The 24,180-nt window shown below is 52.0% G+C and overlaps 1 protein-coding gene across 1 annotated transcript in view; it reads right to left on the reverse strand.

The window, feature by feature from the left end:
• The window catches only part of LMX1A (LIM homeobox transcription factor 1 alpha), a 44,000-nt gene that overhangs the window by 18,106 nt on the left and 1,714 nt on the right, over positions 1-24,180 (reverse strand). The window lies entirely within an intron of this gene.

Below are 24,180 nucleotides of genomic sequence, written 5' to 3' on the forward strand. Positions count from 1 at the left end.
AAGCCTGGGCTGGATGCCATCTCACCACTTCCTACCCAAAACTTTTTTCTGGAGCTTTTTGATCTGAAAACATATATTTTCTTTTTTTTTTTTCCTTAACTATTTTGATTTTCACACCAAGGCATGCTGAGGCTGAGCACTGACATGCTGGAATGTCCTTCCAGGCAGGAACTATTGATGCTCTGCCCCACACACCTCTCACACCACACAGCACCCACAGCATTCCCCAGCGTGTTCCATTGCCAGGGCACCAGAGAAGGCTGAGCAGGGACATTGGAGCAAAGAGCAGAGACCCCTACAAGGGGAGACAAGGGTGCAGGGACAGCCCTGTCCCCTGTGCCACCACTGGGTTTATCCCACTGGGTGTGGGGATGGTGCCAGCTTGCCAGGCTACCTGAGACAGATCCCAGTGCTGCCAAGGCACCAGGATGAGCTTTTGATGGATTAGAGGGCAAAAGCAAACACACTTTCTCTAGGAGACAGGTTCCTGCCACTTGCCTGCTCAGGGTTATCACAGCGCCAGGGGCAGCAGCCCTTCCCAGCAGCCTCCGGTGGCCGTAGAGGCAGGATATTACTTTGTTGCTTATTCATTTTATTGCTTCTGCTTTCTAAATATTTGCTTGGCAGGGAAAGGATTCCCTTTACACCGTATCTGTTTTTACAGGTCAATTGAATTTCTGGCGCTCTCAATCCCTCTTTCCCTCCAATTGCATTTGCAAAACAAATATTGATTGTACCAATTAGCTGCGAACCCCTCGTGAAAGATATCTCAATGCCTTCAGCTGGGAGAAGGCTCTCCCAGCTACTGGATGTGCCAGTGGGATGGGAGTCCACAGAGCAGCAATGTCAGGATAGGGCTCTGCAAACCCCCAGCGGGACCCTCTGGAAGACAACGGCAAGAATGACATTGCTAATCCTTTTAGCTAGAAGGCAACACCTCTGAAGGGTATTAAATTGAAACTGGGGTGTCCCCTCACACCTGAGACAAGTGTAAACTACCCTGTGCCCACTGTTCACTCTGGAACCTAATGATTGAAACCAAGGGAGACCACTAACAGCACCAACAGCAACCACAAATATATCCAGGTAGGAAGTTAGATCTGCTGAACCACAAAGCCCCCCATTCCCAGCAGAAGCCTCATGTCTTTCACTGCAACACTAAACACACCAGCTCATTCATTAATGGCATGAAGCTCTGGCAAGGGAGGTTTAGGTTGGATATTAGGAAAGGATTTTTCACTCAGAGGGTGGTCGGGCTCGAACAGGTTCCCCAGGGAAGTGTCACAAGTCTGCCAGAGTTCAGCAAGCATTAGACAACACTCTCAGGCACATGGTGTGATTCTTGGGGGCATTCTGTGCAGGGTCAGGAGTCGGGCTTTGATGATCCTTGTGGGTCCCTTCCAACTCACGATTCCATGATTTGGGCAGAGATGGGATAAGAAAGACACCTCCCTCCCACTACTCAGGTGTTGGGAAGTCCCTTCTTTTTCTTCCCCCTTTTGTCTGGTCTGAGATAAGCAAGTGGCTTTGGGCAGCAGAATGAGCACAGTTCTCCTGCCTGCCCCAACATCATTTGCTCTGTGGAAAAGCTAGCAGATGCCTTTTTTTAAGAGATGGACTAGATCATAATGATAAAGGAGTGTATTCTGGGGTGCTTGGCTGCAGAGCAAAAGACCATGCTGACACCTTCTTGCCAAATCACATCCTTTAAATAAAAACATAAAAAGAGTTTTTCCCCAAGCACATCTTTAGGGCTTCCCTGTGCAGCGCTGGTCTTTTCTGAGCTGTCTCACAAAAAGCAACAGGCACGTTCAATCAAGCACCATGTCACACCTCATCACACTGATTTCATTAATCTGGGTTTTATCTATGGCTTCCTTCAAAGGTTTCATCAAAATCCCCAACTGCCAGGGGGAGAAGGGAAAGACACCTTGGCGGATAAACAGCCAGTGTTAAAAACTTGCTGTGTTTTGCTCTGACACAGTCTAAACAACTTAAAAAGGAATGAGATGACCGAATCGCAGGATGGTGCGAGGCACGGTGGGGATCCTTCATCCTCACATGCACCAGTCTTTGGTGACTCTCGTCTTCTGCTGGCTGTCTCTGGGACAAGGGTCTGGGATGGCAATGCCAGCCCTGGTGTCACTCCAGCAGGAGCTGTGACACAGCCCCACAGCTCACAACCCACTGATGGCCACTGGCAAAGCATTCAGAGCACACTGTTAAATGTGTCCTGCCTGTGTCAAAAGTCACAGCCCAAGGCAAAGGCACGGGCCAGGGGGTGGCAAGGGGGGGCTGATGGATTAGCCATCGAGGCAGGACATGGATTAGCCAGTCAGTCTGCAGCCTGCCAGGGTCAGCACATGGATTACCCTGCTGCAACAGTGCAGGAGAGATGCTGGGCACGGCCAGCCAGTGGTCCATCCCGGTGAGGACTCCCGGGCTGCCCAGCCTCAAAAAAGCCTCTTTTTCCAACTCTCACCCTCAAAACAATGCTGCAAATCCCAGAAAGCAGAGACAGTCTTCAGCCTCCTTGATAGCCCCTGCAGCCTAGGAAAGGCAGATTTCCCAGCCCAGGAGTGCAGGATAGGCCCTGGGAGAAATGCTTTTTCCCCCGAAACATGGGATGTTTTTTTCCCCCACATTTCTCTGAATCACAGTTGGTAGAATTCAGCGCTGGGGTGAATGAGACAAGAACATCCTCCCATAGCCACACCAAGGGCACAGAGTCTGGTACCCACAGGGTGGTCAGGTCCCCCCTTCAAGCTGAGTTACTGCCAGGACAGAGATGTGGATATATAAGATGCTGACATAAGTATATGAGCCAGTCCCTTCTGATGAGAGCATGCACACGTCCAGCGTCCCGGGGCGGAGGGTGGGAAGCAGATGCCTGGTTAGAGAAAGGAGGGACCAGCCATGAACCACTCACACTACTCTGCAGCTTGGACAAGTACAAGGCTGTTTGGCTCCACATTTTGGGCTCGGGCCCATCTCTCCAGTTTAAAGCAGCTGAACAGAGCCCAAAGGCTCATTAAGTCGGTCTGCCTAGAGCTGGTTCTGCCGCCAGGATATTTCATCCCAACATGACTCTGATGTTCCCCTTTGTGGCTACAAGGAATTTGGGGCAAGTAAGAGGAGGCAGCCCCCATGGCCAGGGCAGTGCTGCCAGCTCCCAGTGTTTCACCTAAAGTGCATGATAGTGGGTGCTGGAGGCCTTGTGCCCACAGCCTGGAATTGGGCGAGAAGCCCACCTTTTTACTTTTTCCCTATTACCTCCTCCCATTTTAAATCTCCCTGGGCTGCAGCGGGAACAGGAGCTCTCAGGACAGCAAGTCCCACGATCTTGGAAACAACCAAGCAAAGGCAAAGAGCCTGGTATTTATCCTCAATCCATGTCAAATGACATGATGGGAAAACTAAGGTCAGGAGCAGTTATTTGTTTTGCCAGCCTGTCTCCGGGACGCGCAGAGCAGAGGCAGCCTGAATCCCCCTCCCTCGCACCAAGCAACACATGCACCCATTCCCCCCCAGTGACATCCCTAAGAAGATGTCACTGTGCCACCTCCCGGTCTTGATGGACCCTCTAAAGGTCAGCACCGAAGGCATGTCCACCACATATGGTTATTAGTTCTCCGTGGGTCCATCCATCCCTCCACCACAGCTGGGTGAACAATTCACAGTGCATAAATTTATCTAGCAGATCTCAGCCCACGTGCTGTTTGCTAACAGTCTGTGGAGAGGCTATATTTTATCCCTTTGGGTTTCTTGGCCAGCATTCAAGCTCCTGACCCTGATTTATTCGCAATCGGTCAAGAGCCACATTTCATCTCCGTAGGCCACGTCTGCACGCAGCTATTCAGAGCACGTGGCTCGATGTCCCGCAGCAGCGCTGGGACATCTCGCCATAAGGCAGCCCTGGCTCTCTGCAGCACCTCCAAGAGGTAACTGGGGGGGGTGTGTGTTCAAAAATAGGCTCTGCGGGGGCAAACCTTGCCTGATGAGAGTAGCGTGGCCGGAACAAACCGCACCTCTTCTGCGCACGAAGGCGATGAGAGCTCCAGATGCCGGCCCAGGCTGGCTCACCGCCTGTCCTCACCCCATCTCACCATCTCTTTGCCTACCTCTCTGCCTATTTATAGTCATGGAAGACCTTTGCACAGTGCCCAAGCAGCCAGAGGGTTGAGTGTATAGGCGGGATGGCAAATGCCGCTCTTTAACTTTCCAAAGCCCTCTTCTTTTTGCCTCCCAAGGGGGCTGCCATGGAAAGCCAGGCATGACTTCGTCTTTGAGACAAAACCTTGGGACCAGCTAGAAAATGTCTCTCAGAGCTACACCCTGGCCCTAGGGGTTTATAAAGCACCCCATGCTGCATCTCAGCAAGTTTTTCCTAAGGGAGCAATCCCACCCCCCCACACGTGAGCATCCATCTGTGGAACACAATCAAGATGATGATGAGAGAGGTACAGAGTAATCTGCAGAATTCAGAGGAAAAGAACAATGTGAAGGATCAGGGTTAGTATTGTGAAGGAGCAGGTTTAGTATCAGCCCTGTCTGACATCTTCATTGGCAATTGCAATTAGGGACTAATTAGCATGTTAATAACATTAGTAGGAGATAATAAACTGGAGAGGATGGAATGGAGTAAAACAATTTGAAGAGGACCCTGGAGAGACTGAAAAAAAAAAAAAAAAAACAAAGGAAATTCAGCTTGGAAAAATGCAGCTTCTGCTGTTCAGGGGAAAAACATCCGGAGCAGATGCTGCGGCGGGAGGAGGAAGGAGGGAGCAGGGAAGCGGAAAGCAGCTCGGTGTGGGAGCCCAGGAAGGAGGCAGCCCACCAGCTCCCCTGCAAGCCAGGTCCCAGGACTTGCCCACAAGTGGCTCAGTGAGCAGGGCAGTCTGTGAGGCTTCACCACAAGAGAAGGACCAGCACCACATGCTGGTGGTCAACAGGGCATCCTGCTGGGGTGGACTGGCACTGTGTAGGGAAAAAAGTATCCCAAGCAGAACAACTACATGCAACTTGACTTCACCTGAAGCTGTTTCCCCCTGCCCGAGCTTGGAAAGCCCCACTGCATGAACATTTCCCCTCTGAACTGCAGCTCTGTGCCTGGCTCCCAGGGGGATCTACCCCGTCTGGGAAGGCAAAAGCTGGCAGAGAGCTGCCCCTCTGGCCATGCTGAAGCCCCCTGTGTCTCCTCCATCACATGAGCCCCCAGACCACTTGGTGAAAACTGCCTCATCACTGTTTTATGGGCCATGGGATGAGGGGTGGACCCTGAGGGTGGAACACCTCGGTGGTCCCAGTATCACTGGTATCACTGCTAGTCTACACTTAATAGTAAAATGGATAGAATTGTTTTCTTGTGTGAAAATACTAGAACTAAATGACCAAAATGGAGTAAGCCAAATGCCTTTCTTACAGAGATCCTCGTGGACCTGTGCCTCTTGGTGCAAGCCAGGTGGCTGCAAAACCAGGCAGGACACAAGTGTTCATGGAGGGGAGGATGGTGGGGCTGCAGCCACTCTCCCATTGCTCTGGGAGCCCGAAATGAGACAGACAAAATGGCACGAAGCACCCCTTCAGCAGTGATCCTAACCTCTCCATTCCAATGGCAGGAAGGACTTTGCCCATCCCTGAGATGTGCAGGGTGAAGAGGAGAGCTCAGACAGGCTCGCCTGATCTCTGCAGCTCTGCTGCACCAACAGCTCCTTCTGCCAAATAAAAAACAGCAGCTGACAGGATTGCACGGAAAGGGCTGGGCTCATTAAAACACCCTTCACCCTGACACACAGCTGCTCCTTCGCCTCTCAGCTAGAGTCCTACACCCCCAAACCCTGGTGCTCCCCAGCTGGCCATCCCTGGGATTCCCTGTCTTTTCTCCCAGTGCCTGATAATCCAAGCAGACCAAACAGGACCTGAGTCACTGTCACTTGCCCCCACCACCTGGGGACAAGGAAAGTCACACCAGCCATGTCACAGTGTCTCCTCCAAATGGCTGCGGTCACCTCTGATGTCTCAGAGCTCAAGCCCTTGCCTGGACCATTTGAAGGGTTTAAAAACAGAACCACTTCAAGGGAAACCCAGAATTCTAACCCACCAGAACCAGTCCTATAGCAAGCACAAGCTCTGGGCTGTGCAGCTGACCCACAGTGGGAAGGGGCAGGAGTTTTATTGTCCAAAGGGGGATTGAAGTGGTTCCTGATGCTCAAGGATCTGGAGGCAGGCAGGGAGGAGGGGAGATGCTTTCCCATGATTTGTGGGCTGTTCTTGGGCTGTCCTTACTGCCAGGTCTTGGGCAATTTGATGACTTTTGTTGCAAACTGGAAGAACAGGAGACATATGTGAAGGAGGAAACTTGCATTCCTCTCGCCTAAGAAATCCCTTCTCACTTTCCCCCAAATCACACATACACCCAATCTCAGCCTCTCCGGGCCGGCTTGGACACCAGCTCCCCTCCCACACCCAGATGACCTACTCGTCCAGAAATGGCCAGGGCCCGTGGCTGGGGCGTTATCCTCTCCTCCTTCCCTTCCTGTGTCCTGCCTGCACAGCCCTGCTGACAGCCAGGGCAGGCAGGGGAACCCTTCACCTTCTGCTGCTGAGCCAAGGGGTGAAAAACACCAGATAAAAACAGCCTCTCCCAGCAGCATCGGTGCAAAGGGGACCCCACGCCTCCAAGCTCACCCCAGCCCCTCTGCAAGCTGCATCCCAAGCACCTCCACACCATCTCTTCCAGAGACGTCCCCAGGGGCTTGCAAACATGGAAGTTGTATTTCTCTGTCCCTGTTTCCCAGAAAACAATCTACACCAGCCATTCTCTGCCTCTGGGAGTGGTGGCCCCCGAAGCCAGACATGGATGTGACCCAGTGGGTGGCTGGACACAGTAGGGAACGTGGCATACCAGGCCACCACACCTTAATTTCTGCAGCATCTCCCTTCCTCAGGTGGCTCCTCTGTCCCTGAAAATCCTCTGTGGGATGCAGAGGTGGGAAAGGATTCACACAAAGCTGAAACACAGCGGTAACATCGCCTCGGCCATGAGGCCGTGTATGCACGGGCAGAAAGCCAAAGCCAGCCCAAGTCCGCCGTGAAAGCCTGTGGGGAAGGTATGTACCAGGGGGAGAACCATCTGAGCAGAGTCCAAATGAAAGCAACACAGAGCCCTTGGCTAGGGAACCAACTGCCAAGGGATTCTCCCTGCTTATTTCCACAGCGTGTTACAACTGAAGCCTAAGGATGTCATCTGCTGAACACCTCCTGAGGTGGGGAGTGCAAAGAGTGACCTGCATGTCACCAGCATGGAAAGGTTCCTCCAAGCCACCTCCTGAGAGGGAGAAAGCAGGGGACTCATTCCAAAACAGCCTTGTGGTCACCACAAGATACTCCCACATCTAACTACATCTCACAGAAGGCATCCATAAGGCTGATTAAAACTCATCTCCAAAAGAAAACCCCATCCCCCAGGGCCAGCCATGCCACTCTGGGGAGCTTCTCACTGGTGAAGAGGTGAAGCTGAGACCTCACATGAAAACTGGGGGGAGAAGCCCAGCAAAGCTGGGTTAAGCAAGACCCTGCAATCTGGCCCTGGGTGCTCGCCTCTGCAATCTTGGCTTTGCAACAGGTTTGCAGGTCCATTTAACAAAGTGAGACAGAAAATTGGACACCAGTGCCTGCTCAGTGGAGGGAGAGCCACCCTGCTCCAGGCCCATCTCACTGAGGCCTCCTGAATTTCTTTTCCCCCCTTTCTAATGGAGAATAAAGACAAACCCCAAGCTCAGATCCAGACCAAACACCACCTCACATGTGTTCAAGAGGAAAGACCAGCACCAGAGGGGTAGGAGCGAAGCACAGTCCTCACACAGACCTTTCCACCCACATTTCCACACCCAGCTAGATACAGGGCTTCCCAGCTGGGGTGGGACCCTTCTGGGTAAGAGGAGAAAAGGCTTTGGGGTGGATCCTGCCATTTCCTATTCCAGGAAAGCCAGAGCCTCTTTGAACTCTGTCCTTCTGCTGGAGAGAGCGAAATCTGGAGACACAAAAACACACACCCCGGTGCTAATTTAGACTTACACCTTCCCCAGTGTCAAGCACTGGCATCCTGAAAACATCACCGACCTATGCTTGTGCCAGACAATTCCACAACAGACGGACAAGCAGGATGTGATCTGCTACGCCAACATTAACAGGCAGACGAATATCAGCCACTAGATTTGATCTTTCAAGCCCCAGTGCCTTGCCCCAGGCAGCCAGCAAGACTATTATTATGACTCAAGGCAGCCTGGCCTCTGACTGCTTTCCCTGCAAGCACTGCCCCATGGAAGGATGTGTAATTCCCACCACGGTGCCCCTCATTGCATAGATATTGGATTTGGGAAATACTTTTTTTGCTGCAGGCGAAACAGCTTCTTTCCCACACCTGCCCTTTCAAATGAGAGTGGTTTAACACTGTTTGCTGAGTGAAAAAAAGCCATCGGCATCCCCGAAGCTGGCCCAGCCCCACCTCTCTGGTGTGGGGGAGCTGAGGAAGAGCAAACCGGTGGAGGTAGCAAGCAAATGAAAGATGTTGCTGGAGGGGGGAGGCAGCAAACAGCCCCACGTGCCAGCATCTCCCTGTGAAATAGTTCAGCAGCCCCATCCGTGGGCTGGGGAGTTGGCAAGGAGGGGCTGGGGCCCCCCAGAAACCTGCAAACAGGTTTCTAACAGCTCACAGCAGGAGCAGAGAGACAGATTATACACCAGGGCAGACTGAAAGCGAGGTAGACACCATCTCCCTTGCTCTAGCAGCTAAATGTCCTCCTGAAATGTCTCCCTGAGCTGGGGTGAGCTCACAGAGGCACAGGACCCACACGAAAGACTGCAAGGTGCTGCAGTGCTGCTGCAATAGGTACTGGATGCAACAGGCATCCTCGACCCAGCACAAAACAGCGCCCTCCCGGGCTGCTCTTCCAGGAACCCCTGTGGCTTTACAATGCACATTTGGATGTAAGAGGACCCTGTTTGCTCCCTAGTGTCACGTGTAAAACAAACCCTCCGATAATCTCATTTTCCAGGTTGTAAACTCCCTCGTCGGTCGCTGAGGCGAGGACGCGCGGGGGCCTCCCCCCATCACCCTGTTCTGATGATCTCAAGATCCTCGAGGGGGAATCGTGCCCGGTTTCTGCAAACTATGACCTAACCTAATTCCCTCCATCCCATTACTTCAGGATTTACAACGCACAACCTCCCCTGAAATGGTTTCTGGTAAATTCTTTGAAAGCTCTTCTGGTCCTCACATCATCGTCAGGGTCAGCCACGCATTAATGGCAAAGCATTTACGTGCCAGGTAACTCGTTCCCCAGCAAATGAGTTTGCTTATGCTTTTTAAATTCAGGAAGCAATTAATAGTTGCCACAAAAGCAACGTGCTTGTCTTGGGTGAGGGCCATAAAGCCCTTGCTTGCCTTGGGGAATTCCGATGCCTCCGTCTCCACAGGCCCCTTCCACAAGTGTGGTGGTTGCAAGGTAAATTGTAATGCTGAACACCTGATGCTAGGAAATCTTCATGCACCCACTAACCTCAAAAGCTGTGACTCCAACTTCCTCAGCCAGCTTCAGGTGACTATTTCAGGAAACAGCATAGCCAGCATCAAAAAGTCAAACAAACACAAGACCTGAGCATCTTCCAGCTTTCCTTAGAGCCAGAAAGGCTGTCTGGCAGTGAAGATAGGGGAGGACTTCACTGAATCCCCTGACTCTTGGACTTACAGCTTTAAAAACCTAAAAGCCACAGATAATGAGGACGAAGCCAGGCTCCCAGCAGAATCTGTGGATCTGATGAGGCATCCTGTAGAAAGGTGGAAAACCCTGGTCCCTGGCGTTTAGCATCCTCTGCTCACACTGAAAACCCAGTCCCTGGAGTCCAACAACCTCCATTCACACTAAAAAAAAACCTGTTCTCCATAGCCCAGCATTCTTTGCTCAGACTGAAAACCCAGTCCCTGGAGCTATGCGTTCCCCACTCACCAAAAAACCCAATCCCTAGAGCACAGCATCCTCCACTCATGCTGAACAACTGGAGCATGCAGCACCTGGAAAGTGAAGGCAGAAGCATCCACCCCATGGTGCTTCCTCCTTCCTGACCAGCATAGATGACTCTCAGGGAAAGAGGATCCACTCTCTGCCTCCCACTAAAAACATCAGCCGGCTGCAGAGCTCCCCAGGTTTTAGGAGACAAGCTCCCTTTCCACGCTGGCCTCCTCTCAACCATCAGAAAGCAATGATTTCCAGGCTCGCCCCTCTGCACTAGACTTCAACCAGCTGCAGACAGGCCCAGGCATATCCTCTTCCTAATCCTTCATGCACAATCCCTAGACAGTCCCTGGCTTTTATTATTTTCTGGCAGGAGACAGCACCACGTTAACCCCCGTGTGCAGGCTGCAGCCTGAGCATCTCTCAGCACATCCCAACTTGGGTCCAAATTATAAATGAAACGTTCATGTAACAAGAGAACTGGTGAGGGCCAATTGCCCATTAATATTTTAAACATTTAATTCTTATTTAACGATCTGTCCAAACAGTCCCTTCTAATTGCTTGATAAAGTGATGGGTCTAAAACATTTATTTATTGATAGAGACCATGGGAGCCTCTTCCCTTGGGGATGGCCATGCTTTCCTGTGGGATGTTGAAAGCCAAGGGACAGAACAGGCAGCATCATCACTGGTTATCCATTGAGACAAGGACCCTGAGCAACTCACCTCTGCCAGTAGACCCTTCCCTACTCAGCAGTTCCCTTGGCTTAAGGGATACAAGATAAATTCCTTGCTGCAATACATTTTAAAGCATGGCGAGTGAAAAAATATTGTCTACGTGTTTGCTGAAAGGCCCTGTCCTTGGCATGATGTTGTAAAACTCTCAGGGGATAGAGCTGCACCTCCACCGGTTCTGGCTAAAGGCAGTGGTTTCCAGATGTGGAGACAGCGTGTCAGTGGCACACGAGACACGGGCAGGGTTTGCATCCCAGGAGCACACTCTGCAAGGGGAGGTCCTGAGATGGGGTCTGCAGCCTCACCAGATGGGAGCAAAACAGCCTCCATCTCCAAGCCTGAGTTCCTGAGGCACCGGAGGCTTTATCCTAGGAGGGAGGAGAGTCCAGTGAGAGGCCCAGCAGCCAGGAGAGGCTGCAGCCAGGAGCTGCCCCTCTGGCCCCAAGCTCAGCACTGACCTTGAAACGCAGGGCGGGCGGCTGCCATCATATGATCTGTTACAAAACACGACGGGCTCTACTTAGAGGTTACACGCCACAGGACAAATTTAACACCCGAGAGCGTTCCCGATCCCACTGCAAGAATTCCTGGCAGGGGCTCAGTAATCGCCCACTACTGTAAGTGGCCAAGTGCCATCACATTGGTTTGACTCCAGGACCTTGTTCCTTACTTCTGGTGGGAGAGACAGTTCAGCTGATGGATGACACCACACAAGATGATGAATGCCTCAGGGGCAGGTGGGCCCAGAGAGCCAAGGGAATCTGGAAAAGATGCTGTTCCCAAAAGCCTTCACTTGTCTGAGAAGGTACTTAAGGGCTGAAATTAAAAACTGGCATTGAAGGCAGCCCGACTGTGCCGCTCTCTCCATGAAGAAATCCTTGGTGACAATGATGGGAGCATCATCATTCAGAAAAACAAGCAAATGGAATTAAGGCATCCTTAAAGGATGCCCAGTCCATAGAGGCCAATGGCTGGGGACTTTCTGGCCCAGACATGAGAAATAAAATCTCAACACTAGGAGAAACTGTTCCTGCTGCCATCTTACCAGCTGTATACGAGCTCTTCCAGAGCCACGCTGGCTGTTTCCGGAGGTGGAGCAGGCGGATGCTACTCTGAAGCAGAGCTGTGGAACAGCACAGGGCAGGCAGGGTGGGAGAGCCTCTCCCAGCATCAGATCTGGTCACAGCTCAGCAGCGAGCCAGACCCTGCCGCTCCCTCCTCCTCCTCCTCTCCTTCCCTTTCCTTTCGACTGGCCCCATCCCTGCATTTCTGGAGCGGCAAGAGTCAGCTCTGCCGATGCTGCTGAAGGGCCCTGAGCCAAGTCCAGCTATAACCTCAGGATAAAAACATCAGCTCTGAAACACAGCAACGGGAAAAACAGACAGGCGGCCACGGGTGTGCACATGAGGACTCCTGTAATCAGGAGAGCTCCCACTTCAGCAGTGAGGTTTGCAGTAATGAGCAATTTGGATTCTGATTCTGGAGTAGAGGGGTCCTGGGTTTGGTGAGGGTGGGCTCACAGTGAGTGAGATGGATGGTGTTTCCTTCCAGCCCCCGTGAATACAAACCCAGGACCTGCTGCTCCTATTCCAATTTGCCCTCGAGCCCACACCACCATCCAGTGTGAGTGCTGTTGTGACAGGCAGGTGAGGATGCTCAGAGCAGGACCATGTTGGGTCAGGCCGTGGGTGCCCCCCAGCACCTCATGAGAAAAAAAGATCGGGTTGGGAGCAGCAGCATGGAGGTGATGGAGCCAGGTCAGACCAGTGACAAGACGACAGAAAACGTCGTCGGGTCAGCAGCTATTTTTATCTGCAAGGACCAACACTTAATACTCTCCTATCTCCCACAAAATGTCACTTGAGCTCTGGCAGAAAGTTTACACCGCTCGCAGACAAGGGCTGAAACCCGAGTACGTAATCCCTGCTCCAGTCAGAAGTTTTAGTGGGATTCGCAGCGTCTGGACAGGGGAAGCTGAGAAAAAAAAACCCTTTCCCCTGAGAAATGATGGCTGTGGCAGAGGAGAAACGGGATAGGCAGGTCCCCTCCTGGCACCATGTCCCTCTGCAGAGTCACCCACCACATCTGCAAGGCACAAGGGACTTTGTGAGCCTTGGAGCTACACTGTGGCCTCCTCACTAACTCAACCAGACTTTAGCTACCCTTAGAGGGTCTTCAGCAGAAGTGGGAATGGGGAAAGCAAGGCATTCAACACCCTGCTCGCTAAATGCTACAGCCCCCAGGGAGATGAAGGGCCAGAAGGAGAAGGGTGGGTTGGGCAAAACCCACAGGGGGATTTTGCAGAAGGTCGGGGGCAGGACACCTCATCAAGATATCACTGCCACCCCTCTTGGCAAGTCCCCTCTCTCCACCAAGCAGCTCTAATTACTTCAAACACTTCCCCCACTCCTCTCCCACCTCCATCCCCTCTCATACCGAAGCCCAGACCCAGATACGCCTGGGGTGCGAGGAAAGGAGGCTTTCCTCACTTAATAAAGCCAAGGTAGAGAAACGCCGTTATTAACAGCAGCCTGGCTCCCCTCCCTGCCGACGGCAGGAATATTGCACCGGCAATCCCGTGGGAGCACCTTGGCGCTGCCCTGACAGCAGATGCAATAACACAGCCCTGGAGCTGCCCTTTCATATTGGAGCGAGTGGAAACGCCAGGGGGGTCCTCTCCCAGGTCCCCCCTTACATCACAAACAGTGTTTAGTAGTAGGGATGGATGGATGCCCCCTCCCTGGTCAGGCTGGGAATAGTTGGGATTTGGGACAGCATCCTCCAGAGGGCTCCTCCCAGGAGGGCAAAAGAACAGGGAGCAAAGAGGTCCGGGCAGGGACTGCGGCAGGATAAAACATGTTGTGGCACAGATGTGTCCAGCATGCTCAGAAAATTAGGGTACCGTGCTAAGGGCTTCCACAGAAATTCACAGGAGGTGAATTTTAGAAGGGATAAAAGGCACGAGCTCACGTGTGCCTTGGAGCTGCCCCTCAGCTGCCCCCAGGAGGCTTTTTTCACATCACACTGTCTTTTTCTTTAGATTAAAAAGACTGTACAAAGCAGACAGGATGGAGATACAGGCAAGAGAGGAGCCAGCAGAGGACAGGGCTGGGTAAGCCCCCGTGGGCTCCGCAGCCCCCGGGAATGCTGTGGGATGCCGAGAAAAGGGATGGCCATGGCTTCCCAGCAGGACACAGAGCAACTCGGCACAAGCAAATAATAGATAGTGACAAGGAAAACCAGCTCCACTAGCCCCAGAAATCTTCTCTTACAGCAAGGAGTGGAGTAAAAACCTCAGGGAATATCCTGGAGAGGCAAAACTTGCATTCTTGAGATGGCCAAGAAGTGATCACATCTATCCCCCTCCATCTCCCATTTCTAAGAGCCATTTCTGAAGCACCACCGGCCAAGAAACTTTGGTTCATTGGACGTGGTTAAAGAGAAAAACGCACACAAAAAACCTTATAGCTGAAACTTAAATAGTCTCCACAAGCATCTTGCATATTTTTAAGGACACTAAGGAAATTCACTTTTTTTTCCCCCCTATTTTTTGGACTTAAAAAAATGCCTCAAGGGAAAAAGTTATTTAGAACTACTTAGGAAACACAAAGGATAAAAAGCCTGTAATTATTTCTCTGCCAAGGGCTTGTCAGTTTGAAAATCCCCGCTCTTGAACCACTAATCCTTATGGAAAAAAAAATGCAGCGCCGGCAAGATGCATCCATGGTCGACTTTTGCTGCACTTTTCCAGCACAAAGACGCTAAAGGGAAAGGCATACATTTTGGGTGTCATTTCATTAGCACCCTTCACCCACAATGTGCCTGAGACATGTCCTTGGCTGACTAGGGAGACCTGCAAAGCACCACCCCAAGGCTGCTCTGGCTGGGAATGGTGCTCTGCAGGCATCAGGGAGGGAAGGACCAAGGCTGACACTTGGAGGCAGAAGTGCCAAAACAGGCAAAAATAAATCAGTTCAAGGTGGGGGTATACTTACTTTAAAAGCCAAGGATCCAGGGAGTTCCTAGGATTTTTTTGTTATGTGGTTGGAAATAGCATAAAGACATTATTGGCAGAGAAACAGCACTTCCTCTGGAGAATGGGGATGGGCCATCCCAGCAGAGCTGGGTGGATTTGGGCCTCTAGTTTAGCAGCCAGATTCATCACTTCACATCCTCCTGCCTGGATAAGGATGGGTGGTATCAGTGCCTCTGAACCTGGTTGGCCACGGAGAAACAACACCACGGAGCTGATTGTGTCCCACCCCAGCAACCCTCTCCAGCCTGGAGCATCCCTGACAGGCACTGAGAGAAGCGAGTTACACCAGGCAGAGCGGGTGAGCCACTGGGATCCTGCTGTACCCCAGCACCCATCCATCAGCACTGCCTGGGCTTGGAGCTGCAGAGCAGAGGGCGTCTGGCACACAGGCATCTGGTATAGGAGGGGACAGAAAAGTTTGTCCCTGTCATGGGCAGCCTTCCCCCTGCCAAGCATAAATATCTCTCCTGGAACTACATTCCCCATGCAGGGCCCTTCATTCGTCTCTGATGTCTTCTTTCATTACTTTCTCCTAATCCATCTCCGTAACAGCACCTCCCATCAACGTGGGTTTTAATGTCCTTGAGGTAATGCATGCAGGAAGCCTCTCCTCCTTTCTGGTTAACCCTCCTTCCTGGGGCCAGAGCTGAAACAAGCTCGGACTCAAGAGCCCAACCTACAAGACTTCAAGCTTCATTAAACTTTTAAGTCGGTCCGCTGAGACTGCTCTCTCAGCCTTCCGTAAATATGGATGCAGAAGGAAGGGGCAGCATTCACCTGAGCAGGCATCAAGGAGATTCAAACACTTAATGGCTTTCCTAACCAAGCTCCCACATCCACATCACTGTTTAAAAGGATCTGCTCGATATCACTCTTGTGAGCTGCCGGGCAGCAGAGACGGTGAGATACATATAATTCAGAATTTCGGTTGTCCATCACCAACCCAGCCGGTCACACACTTGGCACAGGTAAGACTCAAGACACACGAGCCTGGGCTGCCCCACCACTCCAGACTCCACAGGCACCCAAGCCAAGAGGATGGCTGGGTTCATGGACACTGTTCAGGTGAGAAACATCTTGCTCTCCCTGCAGCCAAGACCTGGAGTTCAGCATCTCCACTGGGAAATTCAGACCTTCGCTTGGCTGAATCCTGTGCTACAGAGGAGTCTCTTCCTCCCCTTCAGCCTTTGCAGGAGCCTACAAAAAGTGGTCTGTAAGCAGAGAGGAGACAGTCATTCCCTTCTCAACACCCAGTGCAGGGCTGGGGTCCTGCACACCCAACATACACACAGCACAGCTGCCACTCCTTCCTCTCTTGTTGACTGGATGGTCTTCTCCAAGATCAGAAATGGAAAAGATGCCCTGGAAGTATGTTGCAGGGCAGTTCCAAATCAGAAGTCACTGGGCAAGGGTTTTGGGCTTGTGCCTTGACAAATACCACCTCCACTATCAGCACCCATGAAATTATTCATCAAAATCACTCCCGTGGAGGCAACTGCAAGCACGTGCCATTTCCCTCCTCCCGTTCAGATAAATCACTGCAGAGGTTAGCAACTTTTTGCCTAGCTAAGAAGTAGTTTTCCAGGAAGAAGGACTTAGCAGGGCCAGCAAATGTCAAGCAAAAATTTTGACAACAAAAGCATCCCTATGATTTTACAATGGCAGGGGTTGGAGAAAAGAAATGACAACACTGACTCTTCCAAATAAAAAAAGCTGCTGCGGCTGAGAACTGCCTTCAGGTCCCTTAACCTATTTCTCTCTCCTTTCCAAGTTTTTCGTGTCAAAAGCTTCCCTGAGCTTTCAACAGCAAAGAGAAAATCCCCACCTTGGGCGATGCTATACAGTGAAAAATCAACTTAAAACATGGCCCCGCTGGCCTCAGGCAGGGAAGAAGTCATCCTCAGTACACACAGTCTCCAGGTTCACCCAAGGAGCTCTGAAGCACAAAATCAGAGGAGAGGATGCACCTCCCAAAGAGATCAATCACATCCAAATTGTGATTCTCGGGGAATGGCTCTTGGCTCTTGCTGTGTTTTTAAGGCCCCCACTTTGCTCCCTTGCAGGGCAGAGAACCTTGCCCAGAGGGATTTCGGGGGCTCTCCACCCCACTGAGATGGTTGGTTGTCATTCCAGAGGAACAGACGTACCGGGGAGAGAGATTTTGCACGGTGCCGGCGGGGGCGGAGGACAATGGGCTGAGCAGCGATGGTCGTGTGAAAAGGGATTTGTTCCGCTGTCAAGGACAGCATTAGGAAATGAAGCCCACGAGGGAAGAAGAGGGGTAGGGAGCAGCAAGAGACAATGTATGGACAACGGTGACAGGGAGACAGCTGGGAAGGATCAATGCCGAGCCCTGATGGGATTGCAAGGCATGAGCACCAACCAAGAAAGCCTCGTCCAGCATCCTCTGCCCTTCCAGACATTTGCCCCAAGGAAGACAGGATGCCTCCATGCAGGGCGAACTTAAATCTGCAGCCATAGAGCCACAGTAACCCTCGGACAAGGATAAGCATCCCTGCCTCCTGGGATGTGCTGCGATACAGAGGAGAGAGGTTCTCCTACTGATTTGTGCCTTCTCCTATCGATCCGCACCTTAACCACGCAGATTCGTGCCTGGGAGAAGCTGGCATCTCGGCAACACAAGCTCTCAATCACCTTCGGTCAAAGGTAGCCCAAGGTGGAAAACACAAAGACAAGCATGACATAAAAATTAGGCATATCTGGAGAGAGAGCGAGAATTCATATCCAGCATTCAAACTTGCCCAGCAAGATGCTCAGAGCACTTATGATGATGAAAAAAGCCTTTTTAAGCTAGATTCATATTTCCAGCACCATTTCACGGGTAACGGAGCCAAGTCTCAGCATTTTCTCCCACATGCAACTATGGTCCATGGTACCCGGAGCAGGTACCAGCACAGGAGACCTGAACCCAAAACAGGATCATATTCATGGGTAGGGGAAATGCTCTACTGAAAACAGGTAGGGGCATGCAAGTACACAGTGCAATGGGAGAAAATAAATTGTTTGCATTGAACAAGACGTGATTTCACCCCTGTATTAAGAAACACACATCATCCTCCTGAAAGCTCCAAGCTTTGTGGGAGAAACCCCTATTTTCAGGTAGCCAGTCTACAAAACGTGACACTGAAGGATCCCTGACAAGCTGAAGAAATCGGTCTTTTGTTAATAAGACCCTGACAAGACACATAAGCAAGAAGACAGAGCCACCTGATAGAAAACACCCCAAATAAATGGAGCAGGGTGCCACCAGCCCAACACTGTGTCCCTGCTGCTCACACAGCCCCGGCAAAGCACCACTCAGTCTGCCCAACGCCTTTAGCAAAAGCTTCGACCTCTGGCTGTCCGTAAATATTTGGGGTGGGAAGCCAGGGATTACAGAACCCCTCTCCTGGGCAACCAAGGTTTCATGATCTTAAAAAAAACACCCACAAAAACAAACACCAAACCTCAAACAGAGCTGCAATGAGATGCCTGCCGGTTTCGCAGAGACACGCGAGACAACCCGGGTGCATCGTTTGTCCCTGAGGAGCAAGGAGAAGATAACCAGAGACCAGCTCCCTTCTTTCTGCCTAGGCAGTATTACTTCCAGGTTAAAAAGTGTTGAGGAACAAAACTGAAGTCCCAGGCCAGCGTCATGGTGGCCATAGGCTGTCACACGTCTGCTCAGGGTTTGCTACGTCAGGGAGCACCGCTAGAACCCCTCGCCTCTCCCCTTCTGAAATCTCAAACAAATATACAGAAATTCGAATTTCTCACAACACATTTATGAGAAAAAAACCAAAAAATTTTTGTCAACACCAGGATTTCACCCTAGCAAAATCCAAATATTTTCTCCCTGCTTTAAATACATTCTTTATTCCTGTTATAGAGGAGGTGCTTGATTAAATTGCAGGCAGAGGCACAGTTCTCCAGCCCAGGCCCCCTCTCCCTGCTTTCCATTTGCATCTGTAGAGGGCACGAGCCAGAGACAAAACAGAGCACAAAGGGACGAAGAGCATCTTGAGAAGAAAAATACCCAGGACACTCCTCTCATTCCCACCTCCCTCCATTTCAGCAGAAGCCTCTTTCTGCAGACATCCTCCAGCACTGAGGGGTGCAGAGAATCCCCCTGGCTGCACGTCATAGGATTCATTAGAAGTGGGGTACTGTGAATCCAGACCCAGATCTGATCCAAACCACTGGGTTTTCCCCCTCCTCAGCCAGAAGTAGGACTTGCACCCTTGTGAGTAGCAGAGACAAACTCTCACCCCATGAAGTCCCATTTTTCCCGCTCCAAGGCAGAGGGTGCTTTGGGGTCCCCCCAGCCACAGCTGGGGTGAGCGCGCAGGATCAGAATCAGAAACCGTAGGTTTGGGTATGTTGAGGCCACCCCACTGCTGCCAGTGGGGATGGGGGCAGCTGGTAGAGATCAGCACACGCAGCCACTGGCAAATCCCACCCGCACACTGAGCGGCCTTCAGCACAGCTCACACCCAAGACTACCATCCCCTCTGAAATCAGCTGGGAGTGACCACACCACCAGACTCAGAGCCTGCTGGAAAGCTCCCCGAGGAAGCACCGAGCAAGAAACCAAACTGTAGGCTCTCTGAAATCCCCGGCTCAGCAAATCCCTGCCTGCGCCTGGTGGCTGCGAGCAGGTGAAGAACCGGCGAGGCGAGGGCTGGCGAGCTGGGGCAGGAGAGGACCCCAGCTGTCTCTCCAGCTGGTGGAGACAAAATTCTCATCAAGATGAAACAAAACCCTCTTTCTTCCCCAGCCGATTTCTTTTTGGTGCCTTCCTCAGGACTGCAAAAATCTGAAGTTCCCCCAGCTCTAAGTGCCCTGTCAGCGCTTTTTCTTTCCCTGTGGGGTGGCGAAAGAAAGAAAAAAGGAAAAAGGGGGAAAAAAACCCCATAGTAGGTCCAAAATAAGATGACAGAAACCATGAAGAGTCCAAAGGATTCTCAGGTTGTGGCTCTGATGACACTGACCTGGCAGTGTCCAGGGTCACATTGCCAACAAGCAGGAGAAAGGGTGAGCCCAAAGCCACCCCTTGGTCCCCACCACGGAGGGACAGATGATGAGTATATTCAACTGCCTCACTACCAGTCTGCCAAACGTCACTCCCTTCCAGGCCTTTCTATGAAACATTAATTGTAAAATATTAATCTAGTTAAGGGCAAAGAGAAGGGACAAGACGCCAAATCACTTCTCCGCTCCCTTTGGAAAGGGGGAGCCCCATGAGCAGGAGGACAGGGGTTGGTGGAGACAGAGGCAAGGCGTATTTTGCTTGCCTGGCATTTCCAGCGTGGATCCCACAGCGGCCTCCGTAATGCCGCTCTCATCGCTGCATCCCGCTGCTTCCCTGCTTTTCCACCCCCCACTGGCACAACAGGGCAACTTAAAAAACAAAGGACCGGCGCCTGTCCCAGCCCAGCCGTACCAAACACGGTGGGGGCGAGGCCAGATTCAGCTGCCCCACAGCCACACTCATCCCAGCCCACAAAGAGTTGGTACACTTCCCCCAGGAGATGTGGGCGAGGACAGAGAGGTGCTTGCTACAGGAGATGAGGTGCTAGGTGGGGATGGAGAGCAGGCAAGAAGCAAGGAAAGCACTAGAAGAAAAGACAGGGATGGGAAAAGAAAGATCAGCAAGAGGAACCTTGTGCTACAGAGCTGGCATGTGCTCTGTTACCCCATCAAGACCAGCCTGACTGTTCCCAGTGCCTGGCCAGCTGGAGAAACCCAAGTTAGCATCATCTTCTCCACAGGCTGCCCTACAAGAAGGGAAAAGGACCTACTGTTGCACTCTAGCTGGGCTGACCAGTGGCTCCCTGGAGGGACAACTCTCTCCCATCAGTCACAAAAAGCACAAAAAGTCCCACTTCTCCAGGCGAGCGAAGGCAGAGGACTGCAAATCATCAGGACAAACCCATCAGACCACAGCAACTCTCCAGCTGGTGGGACTAGGTTGTGCTAAAGTGTTCAGCATCACCTTCTTCGTTCAATCCGTTTGGGATTATCCCCTCACAGCCCTTCCGGGCTGGGGAAGCAGCGCCAAGGTTTGCAGCTAATTGCGCAATTACATTCATTACCCACGTTAAGCAAGATAAACAGCCACCATGCTCCAAACCTCTTCCCCCTCTCTCCTCTACAGCAGCAGCTGCCAGAGGAGCCTCCAGCGGGTGAGAGGAGACTGCACTGCCCCAAGCCAGAGGATCCATCCACAGTCTGGCAGGACCACACTGCCAGGGATTCAGGCTCATTCCTTCATATGAAGATCTTGGATGTGATTTTAAAACCCAACACCGATGGGTTTCTCTGCATGTATGTTCTTTTGTGTTCACATTCAGAGGGTGGAAGGATTTATTATTTTTTTTTTTTCCTTTGCAACCGGATGAGACTTCTCATTTTATTTCACAAAAGAGGAGTGGAGGCACCCACGCAACCCCACGACTCTGGGAGCAGGGGATTTCGGAGCCAAGCAAGGGGAGCTTTGTGACGACGGCGCAGAATCTGGCAACAGCACAGAGCCATCAAGCCGTGCGAAGACAGGGCGAGCATCACACAACTGCCTCCCTCGGCCGGGGAGCCCGGCATGGCGGTGGCGGCTCAGGGGCTGCAGCCGCCCCTCCACTGCCGGCGCCCACATGCCAGGCCTGCTCCGAGATGTGCTGGCCATCTGCTCCTGCCAGCCGGGGCTGGGGCCGGGGCTCTGCGCCGTGGCTGGGGACGTGCCAAGCCGTCCCGCCGTCGCCACGCTCCCCAGCTGCGCCCCCCGTCACGACCGCACCGCTGTCAGCGCTCCCAGCCCCCAGGACCGGCCGGCGGGGTTCCCGCACACCACTGGCATCACCTGCAGTGGGGTTGCCCCTGTGGCTCCAGGTCGTCCCTATGGCTCTGGCTCTGTTTGGCCCATGCAAACCCACTGTGAAACACCTCTAGGCAGGCAGGGCTCAGCCATTCCTGTCCCCATGCAGATTTTAAGCTTCTGGAGCAGTCCAGCTCTTCCCGTTGCTTCCAGCACTCCTCCCCATTTATGGCCAGGTTTAATACTGCCCCCCAAACCTGCCACAACAAAAGCCCATTCCCCTGACCACCACCACAGGGGCCCCACGGCCGAGGCACGTCCCCAGGGCCACTTTGCAGTCAGGGAGCCGGCCAGGGCGAAGCCTGAACCTTGTCATAGTTGAGAGTTATCAGGTTTGGACAAGCGCCGGGGGCTGCCGCGGGATTCGGGATGTTCTGTAACGAACGTCCTCTGCCCCAAATAGACGCTGTCCCAGGGGCACAGGCTTGAGCCGTCCCTCTCCAGGAGTCCTCCCAACCAGCGCTGGGGAAACTGCTCCAAGAGTGACCCCCCAATTCCCCACATTCCTGGCCGGCATCGCTATCCGAACTGCCCATGGGTCCTGCGCTGCAGCACCCCAAAGCAATGCTAGCCTGGCATCCTCAGTCTTTAGTCCATCGCTCTCCAAGTCCTCTCCCAAGGTCTTCCTCTTTGTGTCAGACAAAGAAATGTAAAACATGTGTTTTAACAAATTATTCCTCAATTTCTAGAGTCCAGCAAGTCAGATGCTTGCTTAAACCCATCTGTAACACTTTCCATGGGTGTATTTGTAACTGAAGGCATAACTCTGCCGTCTTACACTCTGTCATTAATCCTCTGCAACCTTGTTACAAACTGAGCTCAAACAGGGAGTAAAGAAACATATTGGAAAATACCAAGCCGACTCATCTCGGGCAAAACACCCAGTCACCATCTGGAAGAGAAATCCCTTCTTTCAAATTAAAAAAAAAAAAAAAAAAAAAAAAGAAAAGAAAAAACACAACCCCAAAACACCAACACCACAACGCTGGCAGGCTGGATCCTGACCGCTGCCCCAACACCCTCAGTATTTCACACACAGACAACCCAGCCCTGCCACCCGGCGAGCTCCGCTGTGTCCATGGAGAGGCCTCGGGAGCCCGGCTCCGCCGCTGCCGCAGGGACCATCGGCCGCTTTTACACCACTGCGCTGCACAAGGAGTGTCAGTCACTTGCGGTAATTAACCAGCTATCGGCTCGAGATAATGAGCTCAGTCTGAGAGCAGCAGCTCTTGCTCTGTGTGTTTCACACTGAAACCCCATTATCGGCGTCGGCACCGCAGGCGGAGCAGGCACAGAGCTCCTGCACCCGGGAAAATGCTGAGGCCTAAGACAGGACAGGCAGTTTGGGCAAAGAAAGAATGTTTTTTGTTAAATACAGAGTAGTATGTAAAGCTTGGCAAAGCCCAAACAGTTCTTTGGGACTCTGCTCCACATCCTTGCCATCACCAGGTAAGGAGCTGGAGCACCGGCACAGCAGAGAACACTGACAGGGTGATGGAAGAAAAAGGGACACAGACCCGCAGCCCCATGCCAAAATAATGAAATAAAATTAAATTCAGGGGGGCAATAACATGATAGCAAGGGGCAGGCGGGTGCAGGAGGGGACAGGTCAGCGGCAGTTCAGGGCTAAAACCATCACACCTCAGGGAAACCGCCCGTCAGAGAGCCTGCTCCCCAGCTCGAGGAAAAGTCACCAACCCAAACACAACTGGGAAATAACCAGGATAAACGGTGCTACCACTGGAGCCCGGGATTAATTTGTGACATTTATTTTTCCTGCAATCATCCTTGTCCATCCCAACAGTGAGATGGGCACAGCAAGACACCAACTGCGGCACTGATTTCTTTCATGGCCAAGAGACATCAGCGGAGGGTTTCAGGTTGGAGCCGCTTCCAGAGCTCGGAAGCTGCAGTCAGGATTAAAATCTATACATGCTCCAAGCTGGAAAGGCATTTCTAGGTAATATTCACCCCAATTCCCCCTCGACGCTCCAAGCAGAAAATGAGAATTCGATTGCTTTGGAAACGTATGGGAGCCAGTAGCCAAATTTCTACGGACAAACAAGCAGCATGCCCAATTCCAACAAATTTTTGCTTACAAAAAACCCACCCCGTAACACAGCTCTGTCCTTCCCACTCTGGCGGCAGCTAATTCTTCCGCTCTTTCGTAAACATTTGAAAACAAGGTCACGCGCACAAATTCTGCTTTCAATTTGCCTTGTATCCATAGTGATTAAACTCAGACCCACAATACAGGACTTAAAGGAGGGAAAAAAACCAAAAAAAAAAACAAATTTAAAAAGGCCTGGAGTCAGGCTAGCCCCCGGCACACTCGCCAACTTGCTGAAGGCCAGGGACGAGAGCACTGCCGACGACTGTTTTCTCGTGTAACAGTGACATGGGAATTAAATCCTCCGGGTTCCAGCAGCCCTGCTATCACCATAGTGAGGGATCCAGCCCCCCACCTACAACCTCCTCAAGAAACAACCAGCCCCGAGGCAACAAAAATTTAACGGCTTCGAAAC

Source organism: Pseudopipra pipra, chromosome 9, assembly GCF_036250125.1.
Source record: "Pseudopipra pipra isolate bDixPip1 chromosome 9, bDixPip1.hap1, whole genome shotgun sequence".
NCBI classification, from domain to species: Eukaryota; Metazoa; Chordata; class Aves; order Passeriformes; family Pipridae; genus Pseudopipra; species Pseudopipra pipra.